At 36.7% G+C, this 25,034-nt stretch overlaps 1 long non-coding RNA gene across 2 annotated transcripts in view; it reads right to left on the bottom strand.

Moving 5' to 3' along the window:
* Positions 1 to 25,034, bottom strand: part of LOC121077437 — a 36,634-nt gene that overhangs the window by 3,491 nt on the left and 8,109 nt on the right. Inside the window, exon 2 of one of the 2 annotated variants that reach the window (XR_005824035.1) lies at positions 8,304 to 8,378. The exons of the other annotated variant lie outside the window; for it this stretch is intronic. This is a non-coding gene — a long non-coding RNA (uncharacterized LOC121077437). The remainder of the gene's footprint in view (positions 1 to 8,303; positions 8,379 to 25,034) is intronic. 2 annotated transcript variants of the gene reach the window in all.

Below are 25,034 nucleotides of genomic sequence, written 5' to 3' on the forward strand. Positions count from 1 at the left end.
AGCTATTTCCTTCATAGTAAGCAGAGTATCATCAAGTCAAACAACACCCTATAATTCTAAATAGCTTTGTGGATAGCGTTTATTTTTCTCACTCATCCTTTGCAACAATGATATAATTCTAGTTTTTGTATCACTGTGATTTTTAAGAATGATTTGAAAATTATGTTGCCCATTTACCGGGGAGTCATTTTATTAATATTAGTGTCATGTGCATATAGCACTTTGTAGAATAAATAAAAAGGGTTATGCGCTCTATGGATTTTATGATTTGGCATTTCTAATATTTTGTGCAACAGAGCAAAAAAGGATAAAAAAAAGTTACACTGGATAAGACCTGTTTTCCATCTGACACTGGTATCCCATCTCTGAGCTGGACCATTTTCCAGGATACATTGGATTCAATTTATACGCTTTTCTTCCATGCTTCTTGAATTGGTAGAGTATGGCTTTCTCTATCTGAGCAATCCTACCAGAATAAACTTTGTAACACTTCTGTGAGGGAACTGGACCTGGGTCACCTGTTATAAGTCAGAGCAAAAGAATCACTCTTCTACCATAAGAAAAATAGTTTCTATTCATGGCCTTCATAACTTGTTTACCCAGATCATCAGAAACAGGTATATGGGTAGGAAAATAATATAATATAAGCATAAATGATGCTGAGCATATAACAAAATATTATTTTTTAGTTATGATTGTATATACACTTAGAAGGAACTTATGTACTTGAGATCCATTTCATCCTTACATAAGGAGAAAGTGTTACCAGAAAACGAAATACTTTTTCTTTCAGCTAAAAAGGGGAAAATATGCCGAAGTTTAAAAAAGAATGGAAAGCATGACTCTACAGACTCTGCAACACTTTATAAAGTCATTTATATCCATGTAGATGGAACCATTGAGACTGCAACTTTTTGGAAGTTTTCCAAAACTAGTTTGATCTCATGTATGCAATACCTCCAATACCTCAAAGTAAGATAAAAAGGAAGGTGTAGCATGCACATTAACCACGAAACAATCCTTGTCTATACCACCTGTGCCTGAAATGAAGAACCACACTATTTGCAACCATACAATGGTTAAAAGCAGCGTTGATAAAGTCAAAGGATGTCTTCTTTAATCTTTAGATTTGAGCAAAGTACTTGGAAACCTTGAGGCACAGGTTTTGAAAGTTTGAGTTTAAATGGAAAACAAAAACCTACATAAAGTATCCCGCATAATGTTGTTTTCCTAACAAAAATGCTGCCTAAATTCTTCCCTGTTGTTTCTCCTAAAATATTAACTTTTGCTCATCAAAATGCTTCACTCTCATTCTAATAAGCATAAGCTCATTTGGACAGAGGATGCTGATTTGTATGTTCTTGTGAAATAATGCACCTGTGTAACTAAACTCAACTTCTAAGTAATGTTGCTATTTCTGCAAGCAACTCTGTGGGTGCATTTAATGAATACTATTTAATACTAAACGAGAAAATAATTTTGATTGCAAGCTCCAAGCTGGGACTCTCACAAAAATTTTACTCATTAGAATGGTCCTGTTGACTTCAGTGACCAAATAATATTTACAGAAATGCTCCTTTGAAGAATTGATGGTCTTAACATTTCAAGCATTCATCTCACTGCACTGCACTGGCTGATTATTTACTTTTTTAAGAGAGCATTTTTTTCCATATTATTTATTGGAGTCTCCCTACCATAGCCAAACAAAATCGATGAGCCTTTTGATTGGAAGTGAAAAAATGGAAAGCGGGAATGTGATAAAAGGCCAAATTCTAACAATATGCTTGGAGCTATATAAATCACCACTATTAGGTGAGATGTAATCACCACGTCACAGCTCTGTATTCACTTTTAATGCTAGGAGAGAAATCATACATTCAGTCACCCCCGACAAACTATACTCGTTAGTTCCATTGTTATGTCTTTTTTTTTTTTTCTCTCCTGTATAAGAGAATATTCCCTCAAATACACTTGGGCTGCAATTATTTGAGTAAACTGAATCCAATGCTGATCTCAATGTATTTTGGAAGTACAGCCAATTTAAATTCAGAATTTTTATTATTGTTTCTGCTTCATAAATCTCATTCCTACTCCTGCTTAGTTATAGGCATAAGATATTGTTAGCTACAACTCAGTGAAATTTTCCAGGATACAATAATACTGAACTGTCTCATTCAATAACTGCATTCAGTTTCTTTTTGGAGAACGAAAACGTCTTTTATGTTTCATTACAACTTTCCTTTGTTCTTTATATGATATCAAACCATTAGATGGAAATTATCTGAAACTATTGCCTGCCAGCAAGTTGGCAATAACTGAGAAAAAGCAAGAAGGCAAGAAGATCTGATGCACACAGTCTGTATGGTAGGTCTCTGTAGTTGTTCTTGTATGAGAACTCTGGCAAAACTCTGACCATTGAAATGCAAAATAACTAATGTTTATAATATGCGTTGAATTTAGGGGTGTGAGACATGAACACTAAGATGTGTTGAAATCTCCCTGATTAGAGTAGGCTTCAGTTCAGGATCCTCATGGACAGAAAAGTAAAGGAGTGATTGCACTGAATTAAATTAAAATACAGGAGCTCAACACATCCATATATGTATCTGTTGAATCATGGCAGTTAACTTTGTGTTAGATGCTAGTAAAACCGGTGATTTTCTACTTAAGTATTTTTTAGTGGAAAGGACACTTCCTAAAAATGTTTCTTTCACAAGATGATAAAATATTCTAAATAACAAATCAATTCAAAATTGATTGTAAAACATGACCTGAGAGGGTTATAATGACCTAAGATAAAATATTCAATTTTCTCAAACTAGCCTCTCCAAATCCAAATCTGTTTAGTCTTAAACTGTGTCAAAAAATGGTGTCTTATATATGTTGTAATCTGAGTTAAAGCCTCTACTTCTCTGAAGGGCCAAGACTCTTTCAGCCAATGGACAACATGCTTTCCTGTTTGCTACTTCAAAGGAATGTACCTATGATCTTAATTGAGACAAACAGCACCATGGATCATATATACCAGTTCTTTGGGGACGGCTCTGTTAATGTCAGTGAGTTTGAGGTGCAATGCAGCTTAACATGCTTTGTAGCAAAGACAGATCACTGTCAGCATCTTGAGTCAAAGGATAAATGTGAATAGCCACAAAGAATTTGCAGATAAATAGTCTTCTTAAGGCAGAATAAATCAAATTCCATTTGGAGTATCAAAGAGCACTGTTAAGAGTATTTAATAAGCTGTCAAACACGAGTAAGATTTTTCTGCTATGCTTTGTGGTTTGTTGCTTTTAAAACCTGATTTATTTATTTTTTTAAATGAACCTGAACAAAACATAAGGTAGTTCTCATTCTAGCAAGAAACAAATAAGTGTGCTGTGGAGGAAGAGACTGAAATCAGTAACAGAAATCGATTTTATTTCAATAGAGTCAGGATTTCAATCTTTTTTTTTTTTTTATTGCCTCTTTTCTAACCACAGTGTGGAAGAATATGGTAAATAATTGTCATAGCTGCCAGGAAGAGAAACTAGAGAGAGCAACGAACATAAGAGCACATTTATTCTCCAGAACGGTCCGTGCGCATAAAAATGTCTAATAAAATCTCTTGGCATTGTTCAATAGTGAAAATGATTCCCGATTCATTTTTCATAAACAATGAGTATCAAGGAAGAAGAGAACTCAAGCTTTAAATTTAAACCAATACAAGAGGCTTTACAAAAGGGGTAAAGTCTTGTAGTAGCTCTGTCCAAACATTTATTTGGAACCTGATCTTTCATTCTTTATGCACAACAAAAACCCCACTCACTGATCTCAGCAGGAACTTGGCAGCTGGGTGTGCAAGGAATGCAAGATTGTGCTCTAGAGTGGTAAGCCTAAAATAATCACAGCTTCGTGTTCAAATTTAGCCCAAACTTCTCAGGTGCCCAATGGCAAATGCCAGCATAAAAACCCCCCAAAAAAGATTAATTTTGCCATTTAGAAATCAAGAATTTTTCCTCGTATTTCAACTTTCCATGACTGCTTCCAAAAGAAAGCATTAGACTTTACACTTACATTTCTTTAGCAATAAAGACTCCAAAGTCATTCTTCGTCCTGACTGAGGTATTCAGTTAGGAACACTTGCATCTTTTTTCTTGGTATTTTTTGATTTGAGACCAATTATATCTTGGGCCAATCCCTTACATAATCCGGAAGATATATGCAAGGGATATAAATAGTCTGGAGATAATAAATGTTTAGCATGTCTCACTGAGTACATCTAACCTGTTACAACCTCACGTGACTAATGTAAAACAACACCTAATTGCCAGGTTACAAAGATGAGAAATTTAAATCAGAGTTTCATTTCGCTTTGTTTGACAAATGTTTTCTTTTGTGGCTAGTAAATAAATGACAGGCATAAGACTATGTCACATTCAACTTACGTGCATCATTTTAAAGGAAATATGTTACATTCTGATACAACATGAAGTGACTATTGAACCTTTAGGATCACAGGAAAGCAGTGTGTCATCGTTCTAGCTATAAAATGGAGTAAAAAAAAAAAAAAGAAAAAAACACCAAAAAAAAACAAGAACTCACCTCTAAGCCACCATAAACCTCATATAATAATTGCAATTGATTTTCTCATAATAAAACATTTCCTTCCAAGGAACATAGAAGTCTATATCCTCTCTCTAACTTCTGGGTAATAGATGCATACTACTACCATCTCACTGATTCTCCTGAGAGTTTGATTGATCAATGTGTTTCATGACAGAATGATTTGTCTTCTATATCTGAAAGATTTCAGTACAGCCTGAAGTCATACTGGGGAAGCCTCTTTCAAAAACCTCTACAGCTGTTTCTTAAGCTGGGTAATATCTTACCTTTCAAATTCTTCTACAGAAATCAATAGTCTGTTTGTGGGGTAAAATACTATTTACCATAAGTAGAACTTCATGAAATGAGTCAACATTATTCAAAGAGCTATTAAGTTGAGTATATATTAGAATTTATTCAAGTATCATTCTAGTGCTTTGCTCCCCCATGTCTATTCCTACCTTTTTTTTTGTTGTAAGGTATTGCTAAGATAAAACTGTTTCAAACATTCTCACCAAGAGAATTATTTGCCAGTTTATTTCATGAACTGTTCTTTTGGTGGGAATGGTGCAGCCATATAAAAATAATAATAGACTGACCAGCTAGGCTACCAAACAGATTTTACAAAAAAAGTCTTCTTCCTGTTTCAGGCTTTCATTATACCATTCTAATATTAGATATAGTAACAGGAAACCATGCCAAAATGGATCAAAAATCATAAATAATGACACTGAAATGCCTGCCTTGAGAACCCAGTGTCCATAAAAAAGAGTTTTCCTCTACTCTCAGAAGAAATGAGCCAAAAGCTGTCACAGGCACAAATAATGTCAGATAAATAAGTAAATGCTGCCACTTAGGAGTATTGATGAGTTCAAAAGAGGGGCTTTGATAATTTACCCTTAGATGGAAAATTCCTTTTACCAAAGATCAGCAGAATCTACTTCTCTGAAACACTGCTATGAAACAGGAGTCTAAAACACACAGTGGGTATGGCACTTTACTTTGTACAAAGAAATAAGTATAGATGCGGAAACAAGAGGTATTAAATCACCCATCTCCAAAACTGCACAACCTGAGTTCATATTCTGTGTAGCACTGCATTGCAGTTGGAAATACAATTAGTAGGATAAGGATTTTTTTTTATTACAAGGTGACCATTTCAGATCAAGTCCAACTTGGTAGACTATGACCCCAAACCACTCTGATCTAAGTGTTTGATATGAAATAATCTAGCAATTTCAATCTAAGACCTAATAGGTATTCATATATAAAACTTCTGTTCTAACTGGCACCAGCTAAATTGCTGCTATAGTAATGCAGCAGCACAGATTGAAGCATGTTAAAATTTGTTCCTGATGATGATCTCACTGAAGAAGTATATGGCATTTCAGCCACAGGTTTTCATATAGCCTGAAAGGCTGAAGTAACACAGATCATCAGACATTGTTCAAAAGGAAGAACTCTCACAAATTCGGGAGAGAAAATGAAAAAAAAAATCTCTGAGATATTTTTAAAAATCAAACTTCTGTGAATCTTTACAAAAAAACTCTACACCATAAGAAATGATGAGCCTCAGGCTTTTCTGCAATGATTTTGCTTACAGTGTCTTTTATATTCATAGCATTCTGCTTTCACATCAGTGGTACAGGAGCAAGCAGTGTACCATGTTTTATTGTGTCTTATTGTGCCAGCATCACAAAATATATGAAAGCTGAATGAAAGGCATTATCGAACATATTTTTGTGTTACATATCCATGCATTTGACAAAATATTACAGTCTGCAAGACTTAAATAGCTACTTCTAGCAAATGGAGTTTTAATTAAAAGAAAGCGAGAGACTGAAAATGATGTCTGTAGGTAACTGTTGCAATGGAGCACTTATTAATATCTTAACTCAAATCTCGATAAGGACCATGTTTCTTCACCTTGAGGATCCCTTTGCCTCCTGAGAGTATCATCTGTGAGGTTGCCTGCAAGGCAGAAGGTCAGGATAATTTCCTTGATATGTTGTTCTTGTTTCCCCCAAAAAAGCATACTGAAGGATTTAGCACCGCACGAATTACCTGACTTTTTACACTGTGGGGCAGTCAAGCACATCTAAGCCCTTTAGGAAACCTTCTAATTGGGCTTCCTACCTGCAAGGCTCTAACTCCAGAACATAACTTGCTATCAAAGTCATGGAGCGTGGACTGCTAGCTACAGAGAATCAAGCTTATCAAGCCCTATGAGGCTCTGAATAACTGTTTTGAAACCAAATCAAAAGATTGGGATTCACTTTAAAGACAACCAACCAAAAAAAAAAAAAAGGAGGAAAGTTGCATTAAGGTATAACCTGTAATACATAGTAAGAACATCCTGTTTATTATCCAAGGAGTTCAACTTTTTTTCAGTCATATGTTCTACTTATGCAATGGCACAAGTATAGCATTGATTACAAGCCTCATGAATATTCATTAATAGCCTCTGATTAATTTCTACCCCTCCCCAATCAATTGGGCTTCACAGTTCTGGGTTGGGAAGGTGCTCTATGGAACAGTATGGTAGATGTATGCAACATTTATTAGAGAGAAGTATATCACTAATTGGTCCTCTGAATCTTTTTGGTGGAAAAAAAGATTATAAGGATTACAAACATTTTTCCAATTAAGCCACTTTTTATTTTTCTCACATGATGTAAGTAAAAGAAAAAAAATGTTTGAAAGCAGTAGAAAAATGAGTTACTTAGAAGAAACATTCTGAATAGAGTAGAAAAGGCCTGAAAGATAAAGTGTAAGATAAAGAAATCATTAAGGAATCACAGATGGAGTTGATCACTCTCTTGTACAGATAGTTGTATAGGCAACGGTCATACTGTAGGAAAAGATTCACAGAGGTGAGTACTTTAGATAGAGTGTCCATCTTTCTTATGAGTGTAGATACACATGCAGTAAAAACATATTCGTTCACTACATGTTAGTGATAGACTGCATTTACTAGTTTCTGCTGGTTTTCTCCTTTCTTCTCTTTGATCCTGTTTCATACTCACTGGGGATTTGATTTTTATTTTGCCAATTCACTGCTCCGTTCTTCGCTCTTTAGGGGCAACAGTCAGTGAAAACAATTTAGAAGTGAGTCTGAAAACATTGTTCTTCTTTCCTTTTCCAAATTAAAATACTCAAATTCGTGCTAATCAGGTGGGTTGTCAAGTCTGTCTATCCATTTGTGACACTGGAAAGATGCCTGGATATCCTGCCGAGCCAGGGACATGCAAGCTCAGAGCCAGAGCAGCCACAGGGAAAGACAGGAGGGAGATTAGCAGATCCTGCAATTCATAGAAGACCTGAAGTACTGGGTAAATGGAGGAGGAGTTTAACTGTAGGAAACATGGTAATACTGAAATACAAGTCAGAAATATATATACATATATATATATATATATGTACGCTTATTGGGCTACAACTTTCAAGAGACCTGATAAACACTCAGAGTTATTACATGCAACTTGGGAAGAAGGTAGATGTAACATGTTGTGGGACTAGCAGGATAGGAAACATTTTGATTTGAGTGTAATATAAGCAGCTGGCTTTTTCTTGGTTGACAAAAAAGCAAACTGATTATGTATATATCTGAAAGATGGAAAACAGTGTAGCTGTAAGATATCCAAGTTAATGTTATATGAGCTAGTCTAGGTAATGAGAGCTGCATAGCCATGACAAAAGAAAGATCGGGAAGGTTAATTTACCTTGATCTCAGCAAGGTCTCCTACCATCCAACACAGCTCATTTAAACCTCAGGTGTGGCTACGGTACACTTTAGTCTGCAATGTAGACAGTTTTCTGATGTTACTTTGATAAAGGATAGACAATAAGGATAACTACTAAACTTACAAGATATAGTTAATTGTGCAGTAGCTTATTCCCCATCTTGCATAAATTGCAGGTTAGATTTAGACAAGGCTGTGTCTTACACTTTTATCCATGTCTTGAATTTAAAAAAAAATCCATGTCTATCTTAGGAAACTTATTCTTACCAACTATTGCCAGATACCACAACAACTCCCTGTTGCTCATCACATTTTTTTCCACCCCATCTTAAATGACACTCTAGTGTACTCAACAGAAAGCACCGATTTGCTCTCTCAGACCAGGAACATGTTACTAGAGTTTTCCTTAAAAAAAAAAAAAAAAAATTACTTTTCAGCTGATGGTACCTATTCTGAAAATCGAGCTATTGTAAGAATGAGAGCTCAAATACATGAAAGAGCCTGAGTACTGATCTTCAGTAACACTCCTCGCAAATCCTGCTGAATTTACAATGATCTGTGCACCTGAAGTTTTCTTCTATTTAGCTTCACAGTGGGGTTTGATCCACCAGGCAGACTCCAAATCAATCTGATGGGCACTTATGAGCATGAACTTCACTTGATGCAAATTAACCATTCAGAAAAAACACTGGAAAAAGCTGGTATATATGTACATACATATATACATGTATGTGTGCATATCTGTACACATACATACATGTGCACATATCAGCAGAATGACTACTGATTTCTCCAGAAAGTGGGATGAAATGTTTCATTATCTTTATATAACCAACCCACCAAACAAACAAACTAAAACCCTACCAAGTACTTTTTGATGTAGAATTCATGCCTCATCTCCTAGTCAGCTCTAGAATATCCCCTCCACTTTTGCTAGCCAATAAGTCTTAGTATTTCTTGGCATACAGAAGAGCTTCAAGACTGAGTAGGGCATAAAACCCAAGTCCTATCTCTTTGTGGGCATCTGTGCTAATCCCAAAGACATTTTACAAAGGCAGCCACCACATTCTGGTTCTAGCTGTGATATTAAAAAGGCAGTGAGCTTAGCTAAGCCTTTAAAAGAGCTGATGTTCAAATTCAGAAAAAGGTCTTCGATGCTAAACGTACCTTCAGACACATGCATTGAAGGGGATGCTTAAGTGACTCACTCAGAGCTGCGGATCTCATTCCAGAAACCACACATATAAAAGGCATTGCAATACCCTGAGCAGTAGTGTTTGATTCCCATAGCAGACCCAACTGTCTTTTTGGAGGGAAGAAAGGAGGCAAGGAGGGAGGGAAGATTATTGCTTTCAGGTCTTTTCGAGCAACAACACTTTGGGACTTAGAGTATCACCAAGCAGAGAATGCAATAATAGAAATTCCAACAACATAAATATTCACTCAGACTAATTAATTAGGCATCACAATTGCATGGTGTTTGTATCAAATACTTTCTGTCATCACATTTCAAGAGGACTTTTATCTTGTTTCTGTACCGGAGTAAGAAAATGCAGCAGTGTAAATATTTTAAACTGCTTATAATTAAAACTTCATGTGTTTGGCATGAAACTACTCTAGCAAAGAAGGCCAACTGTGTATTGGTTATACTGCCAGTGTGTCCCCTTTCATGTTAACAGCTGGGCTGTAAACGTTGTGTGGCACTGCTTTGCCACAAAATAAATAAATAAATAAATAAAATCTTAGCATGCTTGTATTACAAACGAAATCTTGTCATTCATTTTGCATCAGTAATATCAAAGAAAAATAATCAAATGTTCATCAAGGGCCCCCCTCTGCACACACTCCTCCTCTTCCCCCTTTACCTTTCCGCCCACCACCAAACACACATTTGGCAATAGCCAATTTCTGTGAAGGAAGCAATAAAATGCCCTACCTGACTGATGTTATCAGAGTGATACTCTGCATGAGAAAAGGACTAAAGGGCTGAAATTACAGATGGTATTAAATGTTATTTTAATGAAGATGCACTGTAATATGAAAGAATCAGCCTGATGGAGCTCTCATTTAATTTGAGCAGCACAGGACAAATTCTGCTCTCAGTTACACCAGTACAGTACTAATTAAATTAATAGAAGAAAGTAGAATTTGAATATCCCTTCTGGAAGAAAGAATAGCAATTGGAGATGGAAAAGGAAAGAAGCAATAACCATGCAGCATACATTTTTGTTGTTGTTGTTGAGTAATAGATTAAAAAATCTAAATCTCAAGTTGCCTTGGGAGACTGTGGCACTTAAATGACAATTTCTGCAGTACCTTTTCTGAGTTTTGGAGTTGCTGGTTTAACAGTTCTGGAATAAGAAGGACTGCATACCCTTCACCTAAGTGACCATCAAATACACATACCTACAACCCAATCCTCTGCTCAGCAGCATCAATTGCAAATGTGCTATTTACCCAAAATGGGGACTAGAATATTTGCATTAACCTCAGCAAAGGCATCTTTCCACTCTCTTTTTTTTTTCAACAGTGCCTGGGTCAAATTTCTATCACAGTCACATAAGCAAGTCTCACTAGCTCCATTTTCTTAATTGTAATAATAGTTAGGGATTCCTTAGTTACTGATCTCATTTGGATTACAAAAATCCTCATTCTAAGGCCACTTTCCATCTCCACCCTGACATCCTTTTCTTCTGTTCTAGTCTTTAAAACCATTCTCAATATTTATAACTAGCTGCTAATACAGTTGCATCCATCCATTCTTGCTTAAAGGCAGCCAGTGGACTAGTATTTTTTTCCTGTCCCTGTTTACTGTTAATTACAAAATTCCATTTCTATAGGCTAAATCATTCATAATAGCACTGAACCAAGGTCCATTCAATTTGCAGAGCTGCACGCAGCCATTTTATTATTTTTACTAGTGCAATTATTTTCTTTCATCTACACAGTGAACCAAGGTTAAAGTCAATGATATACAATTTGCTTCTACTCCAGTTTAATAAGGTCAAATGCATAATGATTCTGTGGTATATTATCATAAATTCATTTTCCACAATAAAGTTAAACTGATTGGGATAATGCAGCATACAAGTTTTGCACACTGATTCATATTTAAAATCAGTCTTTGTGGTCAAGTTTAGTCTGTATTGTTTGTTGTGTTCATATCTACCACATACTCTCAGAGAGTGAATATAGGGGTCAGTTAGTTATTACAAAGTATTTTAAGAGCATGATCAGAACTCAACTCGAAAATAAGGTGTTATCATACAAAATCAACAAAATTAAGCAAATCACAGTAAAATTACTATCTCATTTCAGTGTAATTGCACATGGTAATATCTTTGTAACTAAAAGAATCATGATGTTTCTTTGTGGAATCTAGCTTTCTAAAGAATGTATAGCTTTTCTTTAACATTTATTATGGAGTATAACATGGAAATCACTTCTAGCAACATAGAACATAAAACATAGCAATCCCTTCTTTCTGGGAAACTGAAACTTAGCAGTTTCAGCAATTAAAACAAAATCAGTGCCAGCACTCTACAGTTAGAAAAGCAGTACTTAACAATATCATCTTTTAGTCTGAACACAAAATCCTAGACATGGAAATATATTGTGTTATTAACTTGCGTGCACACAATAGTGTACACTGTCACAGGAGTTGTCATGGTGAGTGCAATGAATGCATATGAACAAATATTAGACACCTAAGGCCATTCACTGCTATTATCCATGATGAAGTACCCATTGATGCTGAACTAATCAAATCATTACATTGGCTGAATATTCTTAACCCTTTAATTTTGCAAACAGAAGACGGCCTTGTGTTTTCATACTGAGTACTCTTTGATTGTGCTAATTTGTTTCTTGGACTGTTCTCTTGTCCACGACAGATCTTCATCAATATCAGTGTTGGATCCACAATTAACCATAATATTTAGACAATGTTAATAGAAAAAAAATATAGACTAAATCTGCTTTTTTGATCAGAAAACAAGCTGCCAATAATATCGATAACATTGCCTTCATGTCTGTTTCCTACCACCTCCAAACAAACCTCCTGGATTTTTAGAAAGATGCGTACTTGAGCTGAATAAATACAAATTTCATGAATAAATAAATGAGATTTAATATATTATTTTAAAATGTAGTAGTTACTGTACATTACCTTACACTGTAATGAACCATGTTCATTACAATTTTCAGCATTTTATTATTAGTTTTTAAGACATTAATATACTAAACACCGTGGACTTCTTGTGAAAAGTTAAATTGCTTCATTGGGAAAATAAAGCAAGCTGATTTTTTTCTTTGGTAAGAAGTAAGATTCCGAACTGACAATCAGGCAAAACAAACCAGAATGAATGAACATAATATATATTTTCCATCTTACTATATCATAGCGATATTTTCCCAAGAAATGCTCACCCAACTTTAATACAACATTCTTTTCTTTTGAGTCTTGAGGGCTTACAAAGCTTGCGTATTTATTTATTTTTTCCTTTGAAATTCTTCTAAAATATCAAATCATGTGAAAGAATACTCCCCACCCCAATTCTAAGGCAACCTCCAGGCTTTCAGTATATCTAGTGCAACTTCACAGAAAAAAAAAGACTAAAATATATTCTGCTTGAGTAGCCATGTTAGGGAAACAGAACAATGTTGCAGACCATTTTTATGAGTGAGTATATTGTAATTTCTTAGAAGTCTATGTTCTTTCAGAGCAGATTTGCAGCATTCTCTGTAGTTAATTTCTGCAAGAAATTCTTATATACCTGTAAGAAACAAAGAATTGGAGTTGCTGATATAGCTAAAGAATGCTCTATATATTTAGATTTAGCCTAACTTGCTCTTTTAGGCGTCCTTAGCCAGAATGTTCAAGTGACTAAGAAGGAGGTAATGAATGTTTTTGCACTTGCTCTAAATAATAAAGCTGAGGAACTGGAAAGACTTAAAACAGTGGAAAATCCTTATGATATGTGCGAAATAAGTACAAACCAAAGTGACTAACCTTTGTTTCTTTTTCCTATTGCAAGCAAAATACCTGGACTTGGAAGAGCCTCTTCTTTTTAAATTATGCTATAATCCACCAAACTCCTCTCACATTGATTCATCAGCATATGGCATCACTGCACTACTTGTCTTTACAGTCCATAATTTAGACAAGAAACGTGCGTTTCCAGAGTGAGGAAAGAGGCAGTAGTCATCACAAGAGTCTGAATCAGCAGAAGATATCCAAGGTTATCTGGGCTACAGAAGCCCAGAAGGAGTCTTAAACCAACCCTGCCGTAGATAATCTTTCCTTTGGTAGGTCTTGGAACTTTTAACACACAGCAATGACAAGTATGTTCAGGTAGGATTCCAAATACAGAGACAGTATAGCATAACGGTCTTTAAAAAAATCTAATCATATCATTCTGTCTAAATTCAAAGTTCTGATGACAAGGTTCCGTAATAACAAACTAGTAGTTCTGACGGGACCAACCCCAACTTCAGCTAGTGGCTAGCTTTCTGCCTCATGTTAAACAGCCTCTTATGTTCTGCTTACTGATACATAACTAGCTCTAATTCTGAAGATCTCTAGCTGCATGATAAATTATAACACTCCTCAAATGGAAATGCATAAGCAGACAGCACCATAATAGATAAAAATATGACAGGGACACAGTGTAATTTTCTCAAGACATCACACCATCTTAAATCAGATCTTCTATTCTCCTTTCCCAGAAGGCCCTTAAACAATTTGGTAATTATTTTCTTCCCAGAAGCATATGGTAATACTGGCTGCTAATATAGCTATGGTCATATTTGTGGGGAATTAACATACTAATTACAAGAATTTTCTTAGAGAAACAATACATGTTTTTAATTGTTACAGTTGTGTTTCTTCTGCTTTTATTGAAACCATAAACAAACAGTAAATAAATGGCACAGAAAATGTGGCATTGAATGCAAAGTGTATTAAAGGTAACCTCGGAAAATTAGAGCCAATCAAGTACAGAAGTGAATAAAGAGGTGTTCTCAACACACATCATGTTGCAAGGTTTCATGCTGATGCCAGAAGATACAGGACCGAGAGCAGATCAAGTTGCTGAATTTTATAATGAGGTGAAAAAAGGGAGAGAGACACTGAAAACTTGCTGCAAAGCATTTTTAACCAGGTAGCATGCAGCAAGATAGGCACAGAAGACCGGGTGGCAAACAGTCTGCTGGAAGGTAGCTGTGGTCTTTGCAGGGAGACTGCCTGCAGGAGCAAATCACACTGGGGTGCATTTGCAGCCACAGATGTACAGTAGAGCAGAGCAAACTGCATATCACAAAGTTCAGGAACCCTGTTGAGCTTTTCATCTAAACATGCTAACATTCCACTGCAAAAGTATGCCTTTCTACAAGTAGGTCTTCTTTGCCAGGGATACACTATGGCCAGCGAAAGAGCACTTTCAACAGAACTACTGCAAAGCTGCGTCAGTGTAACTGAGCACTGTTGTGTTTTCCTTCCCTTTCCTCCCTGTCTTTGATTATTGCCCAGTAGGGGCCATTTAGATTTTTCCTGGTACTGATGACATTTGAGAAAGCACTGCAGTTAGTAGACATGTAGAATTTCAGAGGAACATTTTCATATTATAAATTACTGTAGTATGACGCAGAGAAGAGGTCCCCCCTGAGCTGAAGATGCCATGCACAGCATTGCACTTCACTGGCAGTGTGCATGCTGGAGGAACGCTTATGCAGGAGTGCCTTCTAAGTGAGAACAGGAGGCTACCAGTCAGTCTATTTCAGCATACTGAAAGCATACAGATATAAGAAGATCTCTACACATCACTCCTTCACAGGAAAAAAAGCACTTTTGTTCAATGTGAAATTCTAAGATTTTTCTTGGATTATACTATAAAGAAAACTACCTTTAAGGAAAATTATGTCTATTCCCTCTGAGTGAACATGACTCAGGGCAAACTCTGGCCTTGCACAAAAGACACTGACGTCACTGACATTAAAGCTACGAGTAAAGCATGTAGGATTGAGACTACTGTCAATTGGAGTTAACTGCCATCTACTAAAGCGATTTATATTTTTGTACCAATTTTTAATGCAAGATGATGAGTATTCTAATTAAAAGATATTTTTTTACATTTGATTTTATGTACACTGTCATAAAACTTGGCAGACACAAATGGAAGAAAGCACTGCCAATAATATATTTTACAAAAGATCACTGTTCTTTGCTGTTGCAATAGGGGATTGACTTTTTTTTTTTTTAAAGAAAAAAAAAGTTCCTCACCTCTCGCATTTAATTTTTTACCTTTTCTAGAGTAGGATATATGAATACTGAATTTCATATGAATTGAATGTCCTAGTCTTATTTTCCCATATGTTCCTGACTTCCAATTATCTTTGTGTATGTTGTGGCAAAATTAATTGATGCCTATAGATTTTAGCTGATTGAATTTCCTCATAGGTAACTTACTTATCTTTATACTAATTACTTATTGCTAACATATGATACACCTATAGTACAAGATAAAAAAAAATAGAGTGCAATACAGGCACACTGGTTATGGATTGGTTAATAGAAACAGCAGTGCATTTATGGCCTGATGTTCAACAGCCGTTAAGTCCTTTTTGGCTAGACAATTCTGCACAGTTTGCAGCATTGCTAGGCATCTACACTCCGTTTGTGGGCCAATTACTTTCAGCTCATATATTACTACAAAACCTGCAATCTCAAACTTCCTATATTTTATGGTTCAATGCAAAACAATTTGGTGGTGGTTAGCGGTTACCTACAATTAGACCATGAACTTGGTGCTCTCCATCAGGAATTAAGTGCATACATATTATTGAGGAATGGAACTTTTCCTGCATGTAGGAAAGATACATTTTTAATTTCAAATAATCTGTCATAATCAATGCAGTTATGGAAATGACCTGAAATGCATTTAAACTGCTACAAAACTGCATTTTCTAAAAGAAAAAAAATCCTATTAAAAAAGAAAAGACAGGTTAAAATGAAAATAATATGCATATTCCGACAGGCATATTCACTTTAAGTAGCTCCTCCATGAATGACATTGCTTGCAGGGTCAGTTAACAGAGTAAATGAAGTCAGATGATAGCTCAAAATAAGACCTGGGCCTTATGTCATCTTCTAAAAGTCATCAGATGTATTTTAAGAATCAGTAGTAAGAACAGTCTCCATTTAAAACTTCTCTAGAAGAAATAAAACAATAAAAAAATAGATGCAACTTTTATAGGTCTGCTATTTGCTGTAGAACTTCTGATTAGAGCTGAGTAAATCCATAGGGTGAAGGAGCCTCCTTTTCTAAATAGCATCAACTATAACTTACATGCTTATGGAGAACCTGGTCAACCTTAAATAAAGCAACAGGCATGTGTCACTTAAGGAGAGGGAGCAGCAGCTGCACACATACAGCTGTTCCTCAGTGCCAAACAGGTGTTTCCACTTTTATTTGCTGCTTGACATTTGCTTCTCTGCTTTCACTCTCTTCCTCGCTTGCAAATCATTACCCCTGCAGTACAAGTTTGATAGGCCACAGGGGAACTATCTGACAAAGAGCAGGTTTATGTTTGGTGGAGGGGGGAATGCTGGCCATCATGTATGCCGCAGGCTGTAGCAGGAAAGACTGCAGCATCCTAGCTTACACTTACAAGTTGATACTCCAGGTGGAGGTGGTGAGACATTGGAGACCAGCTGTACATTGAGGGAGCAGCCCCATGAATCTGCAAGAACAGTGCTTTTGACAGCCACCAACAGCTCTCCTCCCTATCTAATATCCTGTCCAGAGACTCATTGCTAAGAGCTTGCCTGGGACTCTGGACTAGCCTTAACAGCATATTGACATTTTCTGTTGGGGCTGGGGTAAGAGTTTACAGCCAATTACACAAAGCTATTCAAGTAACTAACGGTACCACTCAACACCAAGTGACGTGAAAAGTGACAACAGTCATATGAACCTGAAACTCAAAATCAAGGAAATTCAAATACCTCCCCTTCTTAGACACATGGGAAATGCCATAGTATGTTACCCAAACCCATCACATGCTTGCACATGGAGGAAAAATATCTGGATTTATTTGTAGGTTGAAGACCCACCTCACTAAGAAGAGAGGATCTTCCTAATTCTGCTACATGAAATGTAGCACAATAACAATGCTAAATCATACAACTACTAGCTCAGAGAAAAGTGTTGAATGGAGACATGAGCTATCAGCAGGCTATATGCTCTTTCATGTCTCCAAAAAATACTCAGAACATAAATAGTGTTAACTGATATTCCTGCTTAATTCACTAGAATGGAATGTGGTTTGTTATTAGGAAATACAACCTCTACTGTACTGCATTTATGCTCTGAATACTTCTTTCCAGGCAGATATACCCTGCAGTTTCAAAAATCTCACCATCATTTATCTTAGCATCCTTGCTTTACTTTCTGCCCCACAGCTCTGTGCATGGTAGGCAGCCAAATGTATGTTTCTAACTTGAGATCCCATTATTTTCCCCCCATACAGCTTGAGTTTTTGGCAAGACTTCGTATTAATCTCATTATTCAGGGTCAAATAGAAAGAAGGCAGCTGATGTGGGGCCTTGTCACTGTGCTTATTCTTAATCTAACGTGTAAGAATATAATGTTCAAGCCTAGTATGGCCATCTTCTCCTCAGATAGTCTCAAAAGCTCACTGAAGCATGCTTTGCTTTTTCTGGGACCTTGTGTCCTGCCTTTAATTAGTCTCTGTTTTTCCAAATGCTACTCTCTTATTTTCACATAGTGTTTGTACAAGCCTGAGCGATATTGTGCATGGGTTTTTAGCTAGGTTTCAGAATTAGCGAGTACAATTTTTTATACTCAAGAATGTCAATAACGAATAGTTACTTTATGCTATGTTCTAGGGTCAACAGTCCAAATATCAATGTGTGACTATTGCTGATTATTTTCTATGTTTCAGGGACTCAGGAACAATGAGGACTATTGTTAAGCAGTTCCAACTCCTCCCCTCTCCTCTTAGAATTCCTTTGATGCGAGGAGGAATCTGCATTTTTTAGCTAAGACATTTGTAAAATATTACCACATTTTCTACATAGCAAGTGACATAACCCAACCTGAATAACCTTACTGGGCAAACTGCTAGAGACATTAAAAAAAAAAACAAACAAAAAAACCAGTACTATGCCCAGCATCACTGCCAGAGAGAAAGCATGAGTTGAGAGACACTGCAGCTGGAAGATATTCCCAATTCTGAAGTGAAGTGACAACAGCTTCACAAAGATATGCCAGTTCATGGTGCGTGCCCATGTTCTCTCTCATTTTCATAAGCTTTTCTGTTTTAAATGGAATAGAAATTAATTTGATAAGTTTTGGACTTTCCCCTGGTCTTTATATTACAATATATGCTTTCATTCTAAAATGAGAGAAATGTTACCATTAGATGTGTCTGGAGAAAAATAACTCTGGATAAAACAAACAAACAAACAAAAAGCAACCCTTTGTAGACTTTAATCCATTTCCAGATATGGAGCATGACACCCCATTGCATCCTATAAGCTAGGCTTCTTGGTTAGAGCATATTTTTTATGATACACCTAGAGCAATTCCTCATTTCTGTCTAAAACACCAGAGAAGGGGCCCTCAATTACAACCCCCATAATGCATAAGCTAAGAAAATACAGCTTACATTTGTTTTGAATCAATTAAAAAGTGTTTTATGCCATTTTGTTATAATGAATCATTCCAATTTAGGCTGAATCACTGCAGAACACTTTGCTAACACTGACATTTTCCAGGAAAAAGCTTTTTCTTTTAACTAGACATAGTTAACCTAGCAAGCACAACCCAGTAACATATTCTTCTGCAGGTAAAGAATAGAGCCATCTGGATACATACACATAATAAAATCAATACCAAAGCTTTCGAATAGAAGTAAATTTACACTTTGGCCTTTCTATTCACAGGTTGTGATTTTCTGGCATTTTTAAAAATATGAAATAGAACAAAAGAGAAAAGAAAGAGAAGAGAAATACTATTTTGTAGTTGATCACACAAATGTCCTTTTAATCAAATAATTATATGCATATCAGAAATGGGCTTGACATACTGTTCTTTGTTAACACTACAATAAGAATTCAATAGAATTTATTTATATAAGATGTAAACTGGTCTCTCTCTATATATTTATTAAATTCCCTTCTCATAGAGAAAGGCAAAAGTACTAAATCAGATCACTACTGAAATGGGTAGACTACACAAAATGCAAGTTCTTAATTTCTTATGGTATAGCTGTGAAAAATAAAGCCATCCTGCAGAAATTGGACAAGTAGAACAATTTTAAATTAAACTTTGATTAAAATATTTGAAGCCAGGTGATTAAATTAGAGCCTTATGCCCTTCACCAGGGACCTAAATAAGGCTTTTTAAAAACAAAATTATAGGAACTTACAGTTTTCACAGGTTCCAATCAAATTGGAGAAACCTTAGCACCTTGGTTTGCTAAGATTCTTATTTAAGTTCCTTAAACACACAGACCATCTCTATTGTACGTCTGAACACCTAACTTACATACTTTTCCTCTTTATTTTTGTAGGTTCTGGCACTTCTCCAAGGCCGCTTAATGAGTTCAATAGCACAAGACACTTTTGCCTGCTAGCTTAAAGGTCATAACCCCTCTAACGTGACTAACAAACAGATGGAATCACCTTCTACAGACATAAAACTTGGAAATATGCAACATCAGCTTCTGTTATTGCACAATGAATAAGATGACTCCTTTGACTTCAGTGCATGAACAACTACGACCTATCATGCTAGTAGAATAGGTACAGCAGACAATGAATTGTCTGCAATATAGCTGTAATAAGTAGTAGTTGAAAAGCAGCACTTCCAAATCCATGGTAAGGAATACTTAAGTAATATCATTACCAGAATGAAGACTGAATTTCTCATTCAACTTCATACACATCATGATGATCTTTTCTCATGAAGGAATTTGCATTCTTAACATAAAGATTACTGTTTGGGACAACCATTAAGCAAACAAAAGCTTACAAGTGCCTATGAGTTTTTCTAGTAATACAGACATCTACAAAAGTGAAGCTGAAAGAGACCTTGAAACATACTCTGGCTGAGGCCTTTGTTCCCCAGGCAGAATCAACTGTAAACATAATTTCTAAGAGATACTGATTAAACTGTTTCTTAAAAGATCATCGGTGGAGATTCCAGACTGTTATTCCAGACCTAATCATCAGAAGCCTTTCCTTACTAACACAAAATCCCTTGTTGCAGCTGCTATTCAGCTCTCCTTTTCCTACCTCAGTGGACACAAAGAGCAGTTTTATCATCTAGCTCCTGTAGACTCTTGCATAAGAATTTCCTGTCTTCCCTAAGTTCTTTATTATATCAAACCAATGCTTCACCATAGCCCAGACCATGAACTATTTAACTTCTTCTAGATTATGAACCAACTGGATACATCTTGCTTGAAGTGGATAATGTTTGACAGTGCAGAAACATCGCCTTAGCCAAGATGCTCCTGGTATTGGAAAACATGTATTTCCTGCATATCTCCAAATGTATTTTATGACATTGGTTCATTAGTGTTTTTTTTTTTTTGTTAATTTTTTTTCAACACTATAACTGAACTGAACATTGGTAGTATTCTTTAGAATGCCATTTGGTATTTAAACACTGTTCACTATTATCAACATGGTTTCCAGGACTTGCCTTGTAAAACTCTTGGGATAGTTATGCCTATCATCCCTTTTACACCTTTAAAATTCTGACCTCCATTCATTGACATATTCAAGATATCTAGTTAGTGCAAGAGCACAAGATCAGGTAATAGTATGGGGAAACTGCAATTTTTTGTGTAACTTCCAACATCTCATTTTAATTTGAGAAGACAAGTTATGCAGAGGTGCTGAAGAAAACCAAATAAGAATTGCAAATATAGGGTTGAAAGATAACACGGGGAGGGTACTCAAAAAGCTGGAGGAGGAAAATGAAGCAATGAATGAACACAATCCCAAGCAAATAGAACAGTGAAGGTTATAAACCTCTGTATTCCCACCACATAAAGCAAACTAGGTCAGAATTTGAATTAAGTTAATTTCAGATAATAAATTAATCTCTATCCAGTTCTGCTGCACACTATAGTTTGCTTGTGCTGTTTTTTTTCTCCAATTTGCTACAGCTGGAGTTCCAAAGATGGCTCAAAATATATAAACTTATTTTAAAAATTTCAAGATACTAGAGTTCAAATGCATGAATTTATGGGCTTAAAATCAATATAAATATAGATGAATTGTCTTTTGGGTAACAAATATTGTAAATTTGAAGCTGTTTGGAAGATTCTCTGGAGTCATCAACAGTCATTTTAAGACTTTGAATCACAGAATCATCTAGGTTGGAAGAGACCTCCAAGATCACCTAGTCCAACCTCTGACCTAACACTAACAAGTCCTCCACTAGACCATATCACTAAGCTCTACATCTAAATGGTTTTTAAAGACCTCCAGGGATGGTGACTCAACCACTTCCCTGGGCAGCCCATTCCAATGCCTAACAACCCTTTCAGTAAAGAAATTCTTCCTAATATCCAACCTAAACCTCTGCTGGTGCAACTTTAGCCCATTCCCCCTCGTCCTGTCACCAGGCACGTGGGAGAATAGACCAATCCCCACCTCGCTACAGCCTCCTTTAAGGTACCTGTAGAGAGTGACAAGGTCGCCCCTGAGCCTCCTCTTCTCCAGGCTGAACAATCCCAGCTCCCTCAGCCGCTCCTCATAAGACTTGTTCTCCAGACCCCTCACCAGCTTCGTCGCCCTTCTCTGGACTCTCTCGAGCACCTCGATGTCCTTCTTGTAGCGAGGGGCCCAAAACTGAACACAGTACTCGAGGTGCGGCCTCACCACAGCCGAGTACAGGGGGACAATCACTTCCCTAACCCTGCTGACCATGCCGTTTCTTATGCAAGCCAGGATGCTGTTGGCCTTCTTGGCCACCTGAGCACACTGCTGGCTCATATTCAGCCGACTATCAACCAATACTCCCAGGTCCTTCTCTGCCGGGCAGCTTTCTAACCACTCATCTCTGAGCCTGTAGCGCTGCTTGGGGTTGTTGTGCCCCAGGTGCAGGACCCGACACTTGGCCTTGTTGAACTTCATACAGTTGGCCTCAGCCCATTGGTCCAGCCTATCCAGATCTTCTCCTGCAGAGCCTTCCTACCCTCGAGCAGATCGACACACACACCTAACTTGGTGTAGTCTGCAAACTTACTGAGGGTGTAATAAATCCCCTCATCCAGATCATCGATAAAGATATTAAAGAGAACTGGCCCCAGTACTGAGCCCTGGGGCACTCCACTAGTGACCAGCCTCCAACTGGATTTAACTCCATTCACCACGACACTTTGGGCCCAACTACCCAGCCAGTTTCTAACCCAATGAAGCGTACGCCAGTCCAAGCCAAGAGCAGCCAGTTTCTTGAGGAGAATGCTGTGGGAAACAGTGTCAAAAGCCTTACTGAAGACAAGGTAGACCACATCCACAGCCTTAACATCAATCATTCGATTGGCATCAGAAGGCAGAAAAATTCAGAGACTATCCACCTTGTTTAAAACAGTATGGTATGGGGCCATTAGTATCCCACACCCTGTTCTGAACAGCCAGCTAACAAACCAGAAGCTTTCTACTTACAACTGTAAACCTCATTCCTATCTCAAAAATCCTTCCTTACCATTTGCAACAATTATCACGGCAACTAGAAATATTTTTACCTTATAATTCTGGAGGTGCAAACAAGCCCTTCACATTTTGTGCTTATTTTAACAATGTCACCAGTAACCTTCAATAAAGAATTGACCTTATATTGTATGGTACACGATATTCCTGTTTGTTCAGTCGTAAACCTTTTGGTTCTGGCTTGTCCTTGGAAATCAAACAAAGAATGTAGAATCTCAGAGCCGAAGTGTTTTTGCTGGAACTAGAGTAACTCAATTAAAAAAGTTCTTCTACTAAGATGAATCACCAAAAAGTGAATAATAAGGGTATGATGACTCATTAAAGTGAGTTCTTTGATCTAAGTTAATAACAAGTATATAGTCCAGTATTTACAGAGTGACACTACATGTAATAGAAGCTCTGTAGGTTATACTGAGGTAATTTTTACTTTAAAATTATATGTAAATTGCTTGTACAAAGTTCAAAACAGATAAATAAAATTAGAAGATTATAATAAATTCAGTCTACAACTTCCTCGTGAGGGGGAGTGGAGGGGCAGGGGACCTATTCTCCGTAAACACCAGTGATAGGAACAGTGTTAAGCTGAGGCAGGGGAAGTTTAGGCTGGACATCAGGAAGAGGTTCTTCACCGAGAGGGTGGTTGCACACCGGAACAGGCTCCCCAGTGAAGTAGTCACTGCACCAAGCCTGTCTGAATTTAAGAAGTGATTGGACTGTGCACTTAGTCACATGGTCTAAACTTTTAGGTAAACCTGTGCGGTGCAAGGAGTTGGACTTGATGATCCTTGTGGGTCCCTTCCAACTCGGGACATTCTATGATTCTATGATACTGGGGAGATAGGAACCACTTTTTAAATCATTATAAATTATGAAAATCGCATTTCCTTCATTTACAAAATCTGTTTTAAAGTTTTAAATAAAGCTTTACATACATACATATTTATTCAGATTAAAAAAAACCATTCTTTTTTTGTTTGCATTCTTTAATAAATTCAGTCATTGTGAAAGAAATAGCAAGTATTTCCCACCCCAAAACACAGAATCAAACATTTTAATACTTTGGCCAATGGAAGGTGCATTAGCTTGACTCTAAAACAAATGGATGGTAACTTTTTTCCCTGGCTTCCTTTAATATCTGTGGCATGGTGCTTCCTTACCAACTACACAGTAGTTCACGAACATTGGTGTACAACTGTTAGTAGGAAATATCATAAGAAATGTCAAAGAGACATTTTCTTTGCAGAGATACAACTGAAAAAAAAAAAAAAGGATATTTCTACATAACTGCTGTCATTGCATGACTGCCAATTCTTAGGAGAAGATCCATAGGTTTTGGTACTTTCTGTGCTCTTCCATACTGGCTACTACAAGACATACCCACGTTCAAAGCCCTACTAAGTGTGAAAGAGGTTATTGCTAACCATTGCCATCCTAGCTGCTATTATTAAGAACAAAATAACCCTTCTCATTTGCATCCAGAGAGTTTTGGATGAAGCACAAATCTGCATGTGGAAGGAAGCAAGAGGACTTGCCAGTGGCATCTTTCACCACTTTGGGCAGGTATGGGTGCCAGTATGCCCCTGAGCACAGCTAACCCATCAACAGGAGCAGGACAGTGCCAGAATTGCAGAATAAGCTTCAGAACATTCAAGAAACAATTTCAGTATATAAAAATCATGGGATCCCGAATGAAATTTCACATTTTTCCACTGACTATATTGAAAAAGTGCCTTGTTGCAAATCTTAGCAATGTGAGTGCATTAATGCTTGATTTGTGTGTCATAGAGTTGGTTAAAGATCCAAGTCTGTGCCCTGCTGTCCATATTTCATTGAATTTAATGAGAATTTTGAGATTACAAGGTGTGAAAACGAGGCCTTTAACTGAAGAACTAACAAAGCAAACCCTTAAGGAACAGAATGCTGAGATCTGTACATTGCATTAACAGATATGAAGATATAAA

Source organism: Cygnus olor, chromosome 13 (assembly GCF_009769625.2).
Source record: "Cygnus olor isolate bCygOlo1 chromosome 13, bCygOlo1.pri.v2, whole genome shotgun sequence".
In the NCBI taxonomy this organism is placed as follows: domain Eukaryota; kingdom Metazoa; phylum Chordata; class Aves; order Anseriformes; family Anatidae; genus Cygnus; species Cygnus olor.